We start from the raw sequence: 13693 nt of genomic DNA on the forward strand, positions 1-13693 counted from the left end.
AGAAATAATAATAATAGAAAAGAAGAAGAAAAAGTCACTTACAGGGTGCCTTTGGGTTCTGTCTCTCCGCACGCCGGCGTCTACCCGGGTGCGAGAGGCAGCGTCTCTCGGGAGTTTTTATACGGGGTGGGGGGGTGTCTAATTAAAAACCGGGGCTTCGCAGCGGCGGCCTCGCCGTTGCCCCCGTTGCTGCCCCCGGCGGTCTCCGGGTGGCGGAGGCGCCGGGCTGGGCTCAGCCCGCAGCCCGGGATGCCCCCCCGGCCGGAGGAGCGGAGACTCCGGACGGATGCTCCGGGTCCTCGCCTCCGTTTTCATCCCGGTTTTGAGCCCCCGGTGAGACCCGTCCGCCGCTGGGCGCGGGGAACGGCGAAGCACCGCTGAGGTTTCGCGTTTTTCGGTGTAGATATTTATTTAAAATAAGCCGTCTGGGGTAGGTGTAAAAGCCGTGCGTTGGGGTCGGTGCTGCCCAGACAAGGGCGGGGGGGAGGGACGGGGAAAACGTGCCCGGTTGGGAGCACCGCGGGGGGTGGACAAGCCGGGATGGGGGTGGCAGGTGCGGTCGCCCCCCGGGACTGACCAGGGATGGGGGTGGCAGGTTCTGCCCCCCCCCCTCCCCGGGACTGACCGGGGAAGGAGGGGAGGCAGCGGCGGGGCCGGGCTCGGTCCAGCCTCACCGACGCCGGCGGGGCCGAGCGCCGAGCCCCCGCCGCCCGGGGGGAGCCGGGCACCGCTCCCGGCAGCCCATTAGGAGGATGGGGGAAAAAGGGGGGGGTGCCGGGTTTGCGGGGGGATGCTCATGGCCCCAGTCGAGCTGGTGGCTTTAACTCGCTCCGGGAAAGCTTGTGTTTCCCTTCTCCCCCCAGTTAAACAGGAACCCCTTTGCCTGCAGCTTGCTTTTTTTTTTTTTTTTCCCCAGGGAGCCCCCACCCCTTTCCCTACCCCAGTTATTGGGGTGCACTGGGAGGGGGGGGGGGGAACCAGCGCGATCTCTCCTGATGCTCTTGCCGGGATGATCCCGACCAGCTCCCTCCGCACCGGGCGGCCCCCGGCGGTGTGGGGGGGGGGGAGGTGGCGGGGAGCCCCAGCACTGGGGGGGGTCCCTCGCCCACCCCTCCTCCTTGAGGGGGGGAATTCTTTAAGGACAGTAAAGAGGGAGCATCGTTTGCAAAGCATTTATTTGCAGGTAAGAGCACAAATTTCCTCCCCCCAGTTTTATGCGTTTTATAGATTTGCCCCTTTATCCCCGCTCCCCAAATTTCCCCAGACCCCAAACAGACCCTGCGGGCGAGGGTGGTCTCCAGCACTTGGAAAAAAGTCACTTTAAAATCTCTTTTAAGATCTCGGCGGCGGAAGGAGGGGGGCATATGTCAGTGCCGAGCTGGGATCTTTGGGCAGGTGAGCTGAGATTCACAACTGCCCCCCCCCCTCCCCGCAGTTACAGCCCTGCGACCTACAGCCGTGGGATCACAGGAGGGGAATTTCCGTCTAGAGGTCACAAAATTGCTAAGCCGTCGAGAAAACGTGCCTTTTCCCCTGTCCGGGGGTAGGGGGAAACTGCTTTCCTTCAGCTGTTTGGAGGGCACGGAATGTTCAATGCAAAATAAAATGAATAAAGTAAAAAATAAAATGAAAGAATGAAATAATGAAATGAAATGAATAAATAAAATAAAATATAAAATAAAATAATAAATGAATAGCTGTACCAAGTCTTATCAGTGGCGAGAGGGGAAGAAGTGGGGACAGCCTTGAGGGCCCCGTCCTGCCCCGACGGGAGGGGACAGGGGGTGGCACGGCGGGCCCCTGCGCGCCGCCTGCCCCTCGCAGCCACAGCCCCAATTTCGGGGCTTTCAAAATCTACCCGCTTTCAAATCTAGGGGTTTTTCAGCCTTTCCCTGCATTTTTCACCCCGGTTTCACAGCCATGATCCTCCTATCCCTTTCCCAGCCGCGGGGAAAACCGCGGTGGGGAGAGAAAAAACACCACCCCTCAAAAAAAAAAATTAAAAAGAAAAAAATATGCCCCCCCAAAAAAAGCCAAAAAAGAAAAAAGCAAACCCATCATTTTTCACCCCTCCTCGGATTAATCTCTGATCCCCGGGGGTTTTGCGAGGAGCGCTGGCCTTGACCGTCCTTTTCCCAGGCTGTGGCTGCAGATCCATCACCTCACCCCCCCCATTCCACCCCCCCCGGCAGCCCCCAGCAGGGTTTCCAGTGACAGCTCGGCGTTAATAGGAGCCCATTGTTGGAGCAATTAGCCCCAAGCTCGCCACCAGCCGCCAGATAAGGCTCGGGGGCTTGGGGGTTAATTCTGCCGGGGGGGTGGGGGGGATGGTCCGGGGCTCCAGCATCCTCCTAGCTAGGGGAGGGATGGCGGGGGGGGAGAAAATGGGGCTAGCTCTGGCGCTAAGAGGTCAGGGGAAGCGCGTTTGATGAAAGTCACTGAAAGTATCAAAAGGGCGAAAATTAAAAAAAAATAAAAATAAAAATCAACAATAACAAAAAAGAACCAAACTCGGGGAGATGGGGCGGTTACCCAGCCTACCCCTCCCCTAAAAATGAGCAGTCAAAGGGCACTAAAGATGCTTTCCCACCCCACCCACCCCCCCTTTTTCCTCCACGTCTTCCTATTAAAACAAATATAAGGGAGGTTTTTCTGGGGCCGGGAAGCGGGGCCACCCGCTGCCTCTGTCCCCATCGGTGCCTACGGCTGCGACTGGCACCTCGGGGCGGGGACAGGCAGAAAAATCCCCCCCTCCCGTCCCTTTCTCCCCCCTCTCCTTTAGCCCCCTTTTAGACGACAATTGACTGAAAGCGGATTAAGTTACGTTTGCCGGGCTGGGGTTTTTTTAACAGGGTACCAGAATAGTACAGGTAAAGCTGTACAAACAGCCGGGAGCGACGAATCGGAGGGTTATGGAGAGGACACGGCCCAGGGCAGAGCTCGGAAGATTATTATTCTTTTTTTTTTCTTTTTTATTTTTTCTCCCCCCCCCCCCCCCCCCCCCCCCCAGCAACTTGCTCTCTTGCCGAGAGAGAGGGACCCGGGGTTGTGAGCGACGTTGCCACCTCCCCCCGGGCCGGGAGGAAGGAGGGAACCCCCGGGGACGGCCCCCGGCAGGAGGGTGGCTGGGCCCTGGTAACGTTGCTGAGATAATCTCGGGTTAAACAAAGGCGGAGGGAAGAGGGAATATTTTATTTTTCCCTTTTTTTTTCTTTTTTGTTTTTTTTTTTTTGTGAACCAGGCAGGAATGGTGGTGATCTGTCCCCCTAAGGCCACACACTCCCCCCTCTTTATCAATAAAACGAACCACAACCCAGCAAAATAATACTAATACTAATACTAATACTAATACTAATACTAATACTACTAATAATAATAATAATATAGAAAGTCCTCGAGAAAGAGAAACGGAGATACCAGACTGGCATTTCTACGGCTCCCTTTTCTCATCCTTTCCCCTCCGCTTCGAAACCAGCCACACGGGTGGTTTATCTTTTTTTTTTTCTCCTTTTTTTTTTTTTTTTAAATCTATGCATACATATTTCCGTTCTCTTCTGTAATAATTCATTTATCTCTCCTTCGCGAAGATCGGGAGGAAACATAAACACACGCAACACAAAGAAGCGCCGAATGCAAATTCCGAACGAGAACAAATCAAATCTGATTACACTGGGTCCAAATTTTTCTCCCTTCGTACACCCCCCCCCATCTCCCCCACCCCCGACACACAGACTTTTTTTCAGCGCAAATGATGCTATTTGATGGAGCCGGGGGGGAGGGGGGGGGGGAGGGGGGGGGGGCGGGAAGAGAGGGGGAAACCCCTGCTCTACCGAAGAAAAGAAATTCGAAGAATTAAAATTGGGAGGAGAGAAACCGGGACTTTTCTTTCCCCTCCTCTCCCCCCCCACCCCACTTCTTTGAAGCTGAGAGGAGGGCGACTGCCCCGGGACACTGCAGGAGTGTTTTTGGTTTTTTTTTTTAAAAAAAGTCTGAGAAAGATCAAAAACCGGCTCCACAAGTCCCAGAGGCGACCTCTCCCCCCCCCCCCCCCCTCCCGCCCCCCGACACATTCCCCAAACTGCGCGGCAGAGACGCGGAGAGGAGCCGGGCAAAGGGGAGAAGGGGGTTGGGGGGGGGGAGCTGTGTCACCCCCGCTGCCGATGCCCCGTTCTGTTCCGGGATGGGAGGCAGCGTCCAACTCCCTTTCCTCCTTCCTTCCTTCTCCCCTTCCTTTCCCTTTCCTTCCCTCCTTCCCTCCGCAGCACAGCCCGGTTTCAAGCTCAACGCGGTAAGTCCCTTCTCCCCCTGTTCCCCCCCCCACCCCCCCCACTTTCCCTTTCTCAGACAGGGGAGGTTTGAAAACGGCTTCTCCTTCTCTCCTTTATTTTTTTCCTTTATTTTCCCCTCTCTTCCCTCTCTACCCGCCGCGGTACCAGGCATCGCTCCCTCCAGCCCGGCGCTGGGGTGGGGGGGGTCGGGCAGCGCTCCGGGAAAAGGCTTCTACCCCATAAATTAAACAATACAAGCAAAAAAAAACAAAAAAAAAAAAAAACAAAAAAAAAAAAACAAAAAAACAAAAAAAACCCAAAAAAAACAGGAATCCACCTGAACGGCCGCTCCAAATTAAGGTGAAGTTAAGGAAACGCGGATTAGCAAAAAAAAAAAGGGGGAGGGAGGGTCGTTTTATTTCGGGTTTCTTGGCTGTGCTTTATCGCCCAGGACCGTCTTGAGCGATGGATCTGAAAGCGGCTTGAAGCGAAAGGCGAAGAAGCGTCTTGCGGGCTGTAAAGCCGAGCCGCGCCGTTTTCATCGCACCCCACGGGAAAGGTGAAGCTGCCGTCGGGTTTAATGGCTTTTAAAATTTTTTTTGGATTTTCCTTTTCAAAAGCAGAAGTTACCCCGGGGCCTTAGATAAAGCAGAAAACAGCGCTCGCCGGGCGGTTGGCGTGAGAAGAGGCAGAATTAGCCCCGCTCCTTGGCGAGGCGCAGGGGCGTATCGCGACGTCCCGCGATTGAAACCGGAGCGATTTGCTCCGGGAAGCGTCCGGCTGCCGCTAGTTTAGAACTGTCCCTGCACCCCAGGCACTCCCCAAAATAAATCTCCCGTGTCCATAACCTTTCTCCCCCTCCTCCCCGGGGTGTAACGCGGCACGACACGGTGGCACACGCCGCTCCGTAAATGGGGGGCTCATGTTTAATGACCCAAGCTCCCAAATAGACACAGCCCCGGGGGGGTGGGGGGGGGCTGAACGACTTCTTTTTGCTCTAAGGGGGGGACTATCTCAGCCCAAATTCCCCTGAGGTGCCCATATAGGCACCTCTGAGATGCTGTTCCCCGCCCCCCCCCCCCCCCCCCCCCCGCCAACATTCCTGAGAGTTGCCCCCATCCCGGGGGGGCTGAGAGGGGAGCCCCCAGCCCGGTGTCACCCCCCCACGCCGCACCCCGCTGCCTACCTGTCCCTGCGGGGAAGCACCTTCTTTTTTTTTCCCCTTGAAATTAAAACACCCCCCTCGGGTCTGTAGAAAATAATAAAAAAAAAAACCAACCCAAACCCAAAACAAAACAAACACCCCCGGGGAGAAGGAAGCGCTTTGCCCCAGCCCGGAGCAAAGTGCGAGGGGGGAAAGACTTTCCCTCTCTCCCCCCGCTTCCTTCCCGAGAGCCTATTTCTCCTATCCCATACCCCGCCAGGTGCCGGGAACCTCTCCGTCCCCCCTGCCAGCCCCGGTGGCCGGGGAGGGGACACCGGTGTCCGCCCGGCCGGGGCATCCGCCGCTGCGGTCCCTGCGCCGCCGAGACCCAGCTCCCTCCGCTCCGCACCTGCGGCCCGTAAATAATGGCGAAAACCAGCAGGGCCGGTGGTTATTAATTATCCGTGTGCATTAAAATCCGTCACCCCGAGCCCGCTGCCTGCGTGCGGACACGCGAAGGTAAGAAGAGCTGGGATGGATGGATGGATGGATGGATGGATGGATGGATGGATGGATAGATAGATAGATAGATAGATAGATAGATAGATAGATAGATAGATTGATTGATTTTTTTCTCCCCTTTCCGTTCTGAAGACGCTCAATGACAGCTAACGCGCATTTCTGGACAGTCCGAGCCATTTCCAGGCTCCCTCCTGAAATACCCTTCGCCCAGTCTGGAGGGTGGAAAAAAATTCCTGCATGGGGGCGGGGGGGGGAAGGAAAAGAGAGACCTAAATCCAGGGGTGCCGGGAGAGAGGGGAAACTCTCCTCTCGTCCTCGGAGCACCGAGTCCTGCCGGAGCCCAGAACGGCCCGGCCCGGCCCGCGGATCTCCCCGGGCGCTGCGGGAAGCGCTGCCCGGCTGGGCCGGGAGCCGGGAGCGGCGGGGAAGGTGCCGGGTCTGGAGCCGGAACGGAGCCATCTCCCTCCTCACCTCAGCCTGCCTTAACGCCACATCCCTCCTCCGCGGCTGCGGTAGCTGTGGTTTGGGTTTCTAAGGTATAAAGAAGAGGAATATCCGCGGAAAGGGGCAGAAGATCACTCCAACTGGATTCTGGTAGAAGCGTAGTATGCTTGTTATGTATTATATACTAGGCATTTTTAACATGAATATATATAGTACTAAATATATAGTGTATAGTATATGCTATACAGCACAGATCGACCTAACATAAGCAAATCAAACGTGGGTGAGTATTTTATATGGGAACAGTATGGAAACGCGGGCGTCCCGCTGCTCGCAGCCGCGCGCGGACATGGCTGTACACAGGAATAGAAGGGATACGCGTATGCGGATCTGTGTATCAAAGGTATACGCACATAGGTACGAAGCCAGGCGCGGAAAGGCCCCGATCCCGCACCCACAGATAGATTAATTCCCGTCCTGAGATTAATATTTCACATCCAGACATGACAGTGCCGTGTCCCATCTCTCACCGCCGGCCAGACCCGAACACCCAAGGGGTAAACCAGCTTTTTCACATCCCTCTTCCCAAATTCCCGGGGCCGGGGGGTGCTTTTCCCCAAGGTCAACGGGAAAACCCTACTCCCCCCACCCCACCCTAAGCAATAAAGGCGCGGGGTGGGGGGGTGGGGGGGGTTGTCGGGTTGAGTTTCAAGCCGGCGGCTGCTGCCCTTTGAGCCGAGATCCCCGTCCTAATTCCCTCCACGTGGAGAAGGAGTAAAAGGAGCAGGGGAAGGAATTAAAAAAATAAAAATAAAAAAAAAAATAAAAAAAGAAGAAGAAGCAGCACGGGGGCGGGGGGACACACATACAGGCACACAAATCGGAGGATTCACTGACCTGGGCAGATGCTTTTTATTCTGTCCCGCTCCGCTGGAGCTCTCAGGGCAGGAGTGCGGGAGGAGCGGAGCCGCGGCGGCGGCTGCTGGCATGTCGCAAGCTGCCACCGAGGGGGAAAACCTGGGGGAGCCGCATCCTCCAAACGCCCACCCTTGCCCTCCTCCTTCTCCTCCTCCTCCTCCTTCGGGCTGGGCTGAAGATCAGAGCTCTTCCGGGTTGGGAAAGGGCAGAGAAAGAGGGAGAGAAAGATGATGGGCCATTTCTTTACACACCCATCCCGGGAATCACACGGGGCGGGGAGATGGAGGGGGGGGGGGACAGGGGCAGGGCCAGGGCGGGGGGGGGGGGGACGCGCCAGGTACTGGGGCTCGCAGCGGTGTGAGCGTGATGTAACCCGTCCCGGGAGCAACTGTCACCGCCGTGAGCCTGCAACGCCTGGGAAGAGAGAGAGAGAGAGAAAATAATTAAGCGTACGATCATACAAATAACGCCGGGGCTCGCTCCGCTCGCATGGAAAGCTTTCGAGGAAAAGCGGTGACATTAGCTGCCAGGGGCCGTTTCTTCTCTTCTGTCCCCCCTCCTCCTCGGGAGGGACTTTGGTTGACCCTATTTACCTTTATTTTATTTATTTTTAAATTATGATTAATTTTTATTTTTGGTTTTCTCTATGTGTCTGTGTAAGGCTCCAAGAGCTGGACAGAAAAAAACCAATACAATCCACACGCATCCCCCTGGCACTCCGCGAGCGGGGGGGTGAACGACACTGTCCCTCTGTCCCCCGCCTTCTTCATCGGGACGAGGAAGGCTCCCTGCCGCGGGCAGGGAGACTCCAACCTCAGTGGTCGGTCCCAGCTTGGGGGGGGGGGAAGTCTGTCCGTCCCCCCACTATCTGTCGCCCCCAGAGCTGGACGGGCTTGAACCCAGGGCCGATCTCCGTGCGGAAGGAGCGGAACGGGCCGGGGGGGGCTGGGGAGCTGCAGCCCCCTGCCCACTCCCCAATCCCCCCTCCCCATGAAGACCTGGGGGCTTTCGAGGGCTGGGGAGTGGGGAGGGAGATAAAAGCCTTCCCTACACTGTTGTAGGGCCGGGGAGCCGGGCTGTGGCCATGCCGCAGGCTCCGGGGGAAGCCCCAAATCTTGCACCGATGAGGAGATGAAGGGACGGGGGGGACGGGGGCTTCTTTTTCACATTTAACCCCCTGCCCCTGTCAGTCCCCAAAACCTAGTGCTGCACCCAGCGTGCCCCCATCTCCCTCTTACTCCCCCCGCCTTGATCCACGGGCAGATTTTCTCGCAGGGAAACTTCCCCGCGGTTCGGTGATGCTCTTTTTTATTGTTAAGGAAGGGTGGGTGATCATTTCTGCAAAGCAGCCCCCCCGGGGGTGGGGGTGCGTGTCCTGCCAGCAAAGCCGGACGAGACCTGGAGGACCAGTCCTGGGTAGTGACATGGCCAAAGAAAACGCGTCCTGGGTTTTCCACGCTGTTCTACCAGGGTGGGCAGCAACTGCCCGGGATGGGAGAAGAAGTGGGGAGGGGGGAGGAGTGGGGAGAGGGGGAAAAACACCCTCCCACACCACCATTTAACATCAAACCCCACATCTCCACCACTGGCGTGAAACGCTCCCACGGGAATAAACTAGAAGTGCTTTATTCCCAGGGCTACACAAGGTGCGTGCAGCAGTCCCCAGGCCCCACGAGTAGGGGGGACCCACTCGTGTAGTGTGTGTGTGTGTGGGTGGGTGGGATGCAGAACCGCCCTCCCCGGCCCGTCTCCGCGGTACCCGGCGGAGATCCCGCGCATCCCGGAGGCGCTGAGTCCCCGGGGCTTCAGAAACGGGGGCGAAAATTGATCACCTAGGGGAAAAAAAAATTAAAAAAATATAATATATATACATATACACACACACTCCTCCTGGAGGGATACTGTGTTGGGTTTTTTTCTGCTGACGTTGGGAGTTCGCTATCTCCGCTTCTAGAGTGACTCTCCGTAAGGTGAAAGGTAACGCGATCGCCTCCCAATTCTATCTTTAGAAAATACATTCAATTAAGGTAATAAGTTAAAGCTCATTAGAGATGCGAAGGGAGCCTTCCCGCCGCCAAACCCCCATGGAAACAGCCCGGGCACCACAGGAGCGGCGGGGAAGGCGGGATGGGCTCTTCTCCCCTCGCCAAGAAAGGCGGCTTTTCCGAGGGAAAGGCTTCGAAAATGAGTATTTTAAAGCCACGAGGCTTGTGTGGTTTGCGCTGAGGAGAGTGGAGGAGCCGGGGCTAAATCCTTGCAGGGAAAAAAAAAAGGGGGGGGGGGGCGGGGGGGAAATACAGCTAAGATCAGTCGGGGTGTGTGTTCCCCATCACCGGGAAGGGAATATCCCTGGGAAATCTGCTCGCCACGATTTCTGCTCCCCTAAAATAGTGCTGCGGGAGGCGGGCGAGATAGAATTGGAAGAAAATGTTGCCGGATGCCTCCAAAACTGCCCAGAAAAAAAAAAAAAAAAAAAAAGAAAAAAAGAAAAAAAAAGAGGGAGGGTGAGGGAGCTGGAGCTGGGATGTCTGAGCACATTGTGGAAGTGGGGTCGAAGTGGGTAAACGAAAAATCCGGGATCCTCCTGCAAAAACCGTTTGGGAAGCCCATGGAGATGGAGTCCCTGCGCTATTGTCTCTGTTCCCCTGTCTGGGGCTTGCTGGGGAAGCGCGGGGGGAGGGAGGGGGGGGGGAGAGGGAATTTGGGCAGAGGCGCAGGCGCATCCACACACCCCCCACCCCCCGTCCCGCATTCACCCCGCACCGTGAAGTTCATTTCCAGCTATGATGGTTGGTGATTCAAAGGTTAAACATAACTAATGAGGCTTTAAATGGCAGCCGGGGTTTATCATAAATATCGCAGACCTTCCTTGATGCCTGCAGTTTAGGTCCGAATATACATTAAACGCAATAGCCAGGTAGCCAGAGGTCATTTAAATAAATGAATACACGCGTATATATTTATTTTCCTTGTGTTTGTGTGTATATATGGAATATGTATGTAGGAATATATATATGGTGTGTGCAAATATATATATGGAATGCATATGCAATATATCTGCAATATATCTATATATTCCTTGTGTTTTCCAACTAACTGGAGGAGCCTGGGATTCTCCGAGTGCATGTGGCTAAACCCACCTCTTGTTCTCCTCCTGGCACACATTTAGACGCTTATACATCGAAATAAATACCTCCACACACACACACACAATCGATTTCGGCTCCGCCTGAACCAAGATTTGCAGTCGGACCCTCCATAAATATAATCCATACGTTATTGTTAGCGATAACCGCTCCGTTGGCTGCAGAAAGGAGGTTAGGGATGTTTTATTCGCTATAATTAAACTGCCTTGTCTGCTCTGGAGAGAAAACCCACCCTTCTCTGCCCCCACCCCGGAGAAAAGTTGTCAATAATCAATAATTTTCCCCTCCCCGGCTGTGAAAACACAGTCTCAGATGGGTTATGTTTTAATATCATGGTCGCAATCTTCATCTGCAAGGAGTGGGGAGGAAGCACCCTTCGTCTTGATCTCCCCAAATCAGCCGGTTTGGCATTGATCCTCTGCTTTGTGTGCGCAGAGTATATTCGCTTTAAAACGATTTCCATTAAACGCAGCCTCCGACATCGGTAGCATCGACCTAATGACTTTGTGTGAACGGTGGGGAGGGGGGGAAAACCTCGGAAATTAAAATATATCCCCCCCCCCCCTCCACCCCCTCCGTCCGCATCTTTCATCCATCCAATACAGGGACTTGGAAATAAAGTCAAATCCAGAGCCCCACAAACAGCCCCAGTTGCACATTCCTACCCGTTACAGCCAAGGTGCAAAATATATTTATAAAAATATATAAAGCACGTGGAAGTGGGGAATTTTAATTAAATCTTACTGCGGCTCTAACAACATCGAAGTGATATTTCATTCGGAGCCCGCCTCTTGCTTGTGTTTTATAGCGTTTTCTTGCCTCTGACTTTATTTAAAATATTAGACGAGGTACAGAATTATAAATGACTCTTTCCTTATCTGTGCTGCTCACATATCCAGGATCAGAGGAGCTGATTAAGAAAGAAGTCAGAGGCAACGTTGGATTCATAATGATTCGGAATAATGAATCCTTATCTCTGCTTTCCAGATTATCACCCTTTCAGCTCCCAATGTTTTGTTACATGGGATAATTTATTGCATCTAATACATCACAATGAATCTGATGGCGGAAAGCGATGGGCAACGTTGGGCGAAAAAAAAAAAAACCGGGGGTCCTTATTTTAGTTTAGTTTTATCCTGAGGGCAGCGAAACTGATTTTTTTTTTTTTTTAATTGGGAAAATATAAGGTAAATCTGATAATAATAATAAAAAGAAGTTGGGGGGGGGGAGGCGCTTTAATTAGTGTGTCACTTTCAGACTGAAATTAAGAAAATCGACCGGAGCTTCTCCTCTCTCGGTGGCTGCGAGATCCTAATTTTACATGATTTATTTTTTATTTAAGGGGGAGATAATGCATCATAAACATTGAATAAAGCACGGAGCCGGGTTAAGATAAAACACAATTTGCATCTCTCATTTTTTTTTCTCTTTTCTTTTTTTTTTTTTTTTTTTAAGGGAGGACTGCCAATAACGTTCAATTTCTCTCCCCGCCCCGTTGCCAAATAAATACATGCATAGCAAAAAATCGATAAGATTTCTGCTAGGAGTCTCTCCCCGTGTCTCTGCCTCCTTCTTTTCTTTCTTTTTTTTTTTTTCTTTCTTTTTAAAGGCATTTCTCATAAACTAGCGAAACTCCGCGGGTTGCTTTGTATGCAAATGAACGCTGCCCTGTGTTTCTGGCTGCAGAAATGAAAAGGGGCGGCGGGGGGGGGGGGGGTAAATTCACCTGAAAGTATTGATATTCCTGTGCCTGAGGAGGGGAAGATGTGCAGATATTTTGCTGGATTTGAATGTATTCGTTTGAATCCTTCGAGGGAAACAGCAGCCGGTGTCTGCCTCCTCACCTGCGCAGGGAAAAAGATGCATTTCAATCATTTTCAACGCCCTTTATTCCCCTTTAAGGGATGGGGGATTGGAGGTTGGGGGGGGAGATTCCCATAGCAATAACAACTCAGCCCAAAAGTTCATCTCCACCGAACCACCGCGTGGGTCAAATCCCACAAAGGCTCCAGCCATCCCCCAAAAACCCCTGCCGAGGGGCTGGGGGGATGCTCCCCAACCGCCTTAGAGCATCCCCACCGCTTAATTATTTCTTGAACAGCACCGGAGAGAAAATGGTGCCTAAAAATCCTCTTCGTGGTCAATTTGCTGCCCCTTGCTTTTTTTCCCCTTTTTTTTTCTTCCTTCCCCCCCCTCCCCCCGCCCTTTTTTTTTTTTTTCCCCTTTGTGTACAAGCACTCCCGATGCTAAAATTTCTGGGGACAGGTGCTTGCAGCCCCGTTCTGCCTTGGTTTAAGTTTCTCTGGCTCCTTCTCATCCCCTTCTTTGCTCTCACGGCACAGGGACGGTGTTTAATCATTAACCAGGTCTCGCACGGTCCTTTTTTCCAGGAAGCGGGAGACGCTTCTGAAATGAGGTTGAAAAATAACTTGTTTTTTCCCCCTTTGCCTACAGGGAAAGGCTCCCACCCGGGGTCTTGAGTGGTCGCCCCCCCCCCACCCCCCACCCGTGTGCGTGTTGCAAATGCACCTCTCCCTGCTCTAGGTTCATCATTTTATATGCGGTGTTCCACAAATCCCATCCAAACGGTAATCTCTGCTTCCCTACTCTTCCTCCACCGTCTATGCCATGTAATATTTGTCAAGGAATTTCAAGTATCAATTATAACCGCAATTTTTGATCCCTCTCCCCCCCCACCCCAATTTGAAGTGTAGATGATTTTGATAGGAATATACATATATATAATACCGGTTCTCCCTCAGATGAATTTATTGGACCACGTCCCACCTTCAGCTGAACATTCAATATTCCAGTATTATCTCCGCACTTAAACTCGCTTTCTCCGTTTCTGTGCCAAGATAAATTTGCATAATATTTGCAGTTGTAATTAGCTGATGAACATCTCCCAGCCTTCCCCTTTGTTTTCCGCGCGTTTGGTCTTCAATTGATGCCACTTTTGATCTTTAATATTACAGTATCCCGATAGAGTATTTTATATCTTATCTGCCGCGCATGAAAGTCGCGCAGAAAAGGGAGCGAGAGGGGAAAAAAAAGAAAAAGGACCAAACTGGGGAGAAAGGAGAGGGAGGAAAAGGCACTGAACGAAGCTGAACTAATCAGAGTTTCGAAAGGGTGATTCGGATGCCTGAATCCGCAGTTAACGGGGCAAAGGCGAGAAACGTTGAAATTAGAGCCGTTTACAAAGAATATAGGGCTTGATCAGGTGAGGTACCGCCAGCATCCCTGCAGCA

General features: G+C 53.2%; 1 long non-coding RNA gene across 1 annotated transcript; it reads left to right on the forward strand.

Annotated features, from left to right (window-relative positions):
* Nucleotides 1-1108: 1108 nt before the first annotated feature.
* LOC128903129 (uncharacterized) lies at nt 1109-1690 on the forward strand. Its single transcript, XR_008464025.1, has 2 exons — nt 1109-1183; nt 1436-1690. It is a non-coding gene; the product is annotated as an uncharacterized LOC128903129 (long non-coding RNA).
* Nucleotides 1691-13693: the final 12003 nt, after the last annotated feature.

The sequence above is a fragment of the Rissa tridactyla genome, chromosome 1 (genome assembly GCF_028500815.1).
Source record: "Rissa tridactyla isolate bRisTri1 chromosome 1, bRisTri1.patW.cur.20221130, whole genome shotgun sequence".
Lineage (NCBI taxonomy): Eukaryota > Metazoa > Chordata > Aves > Charadriiformes > Laridae > Rissa > Rissa tridactyla.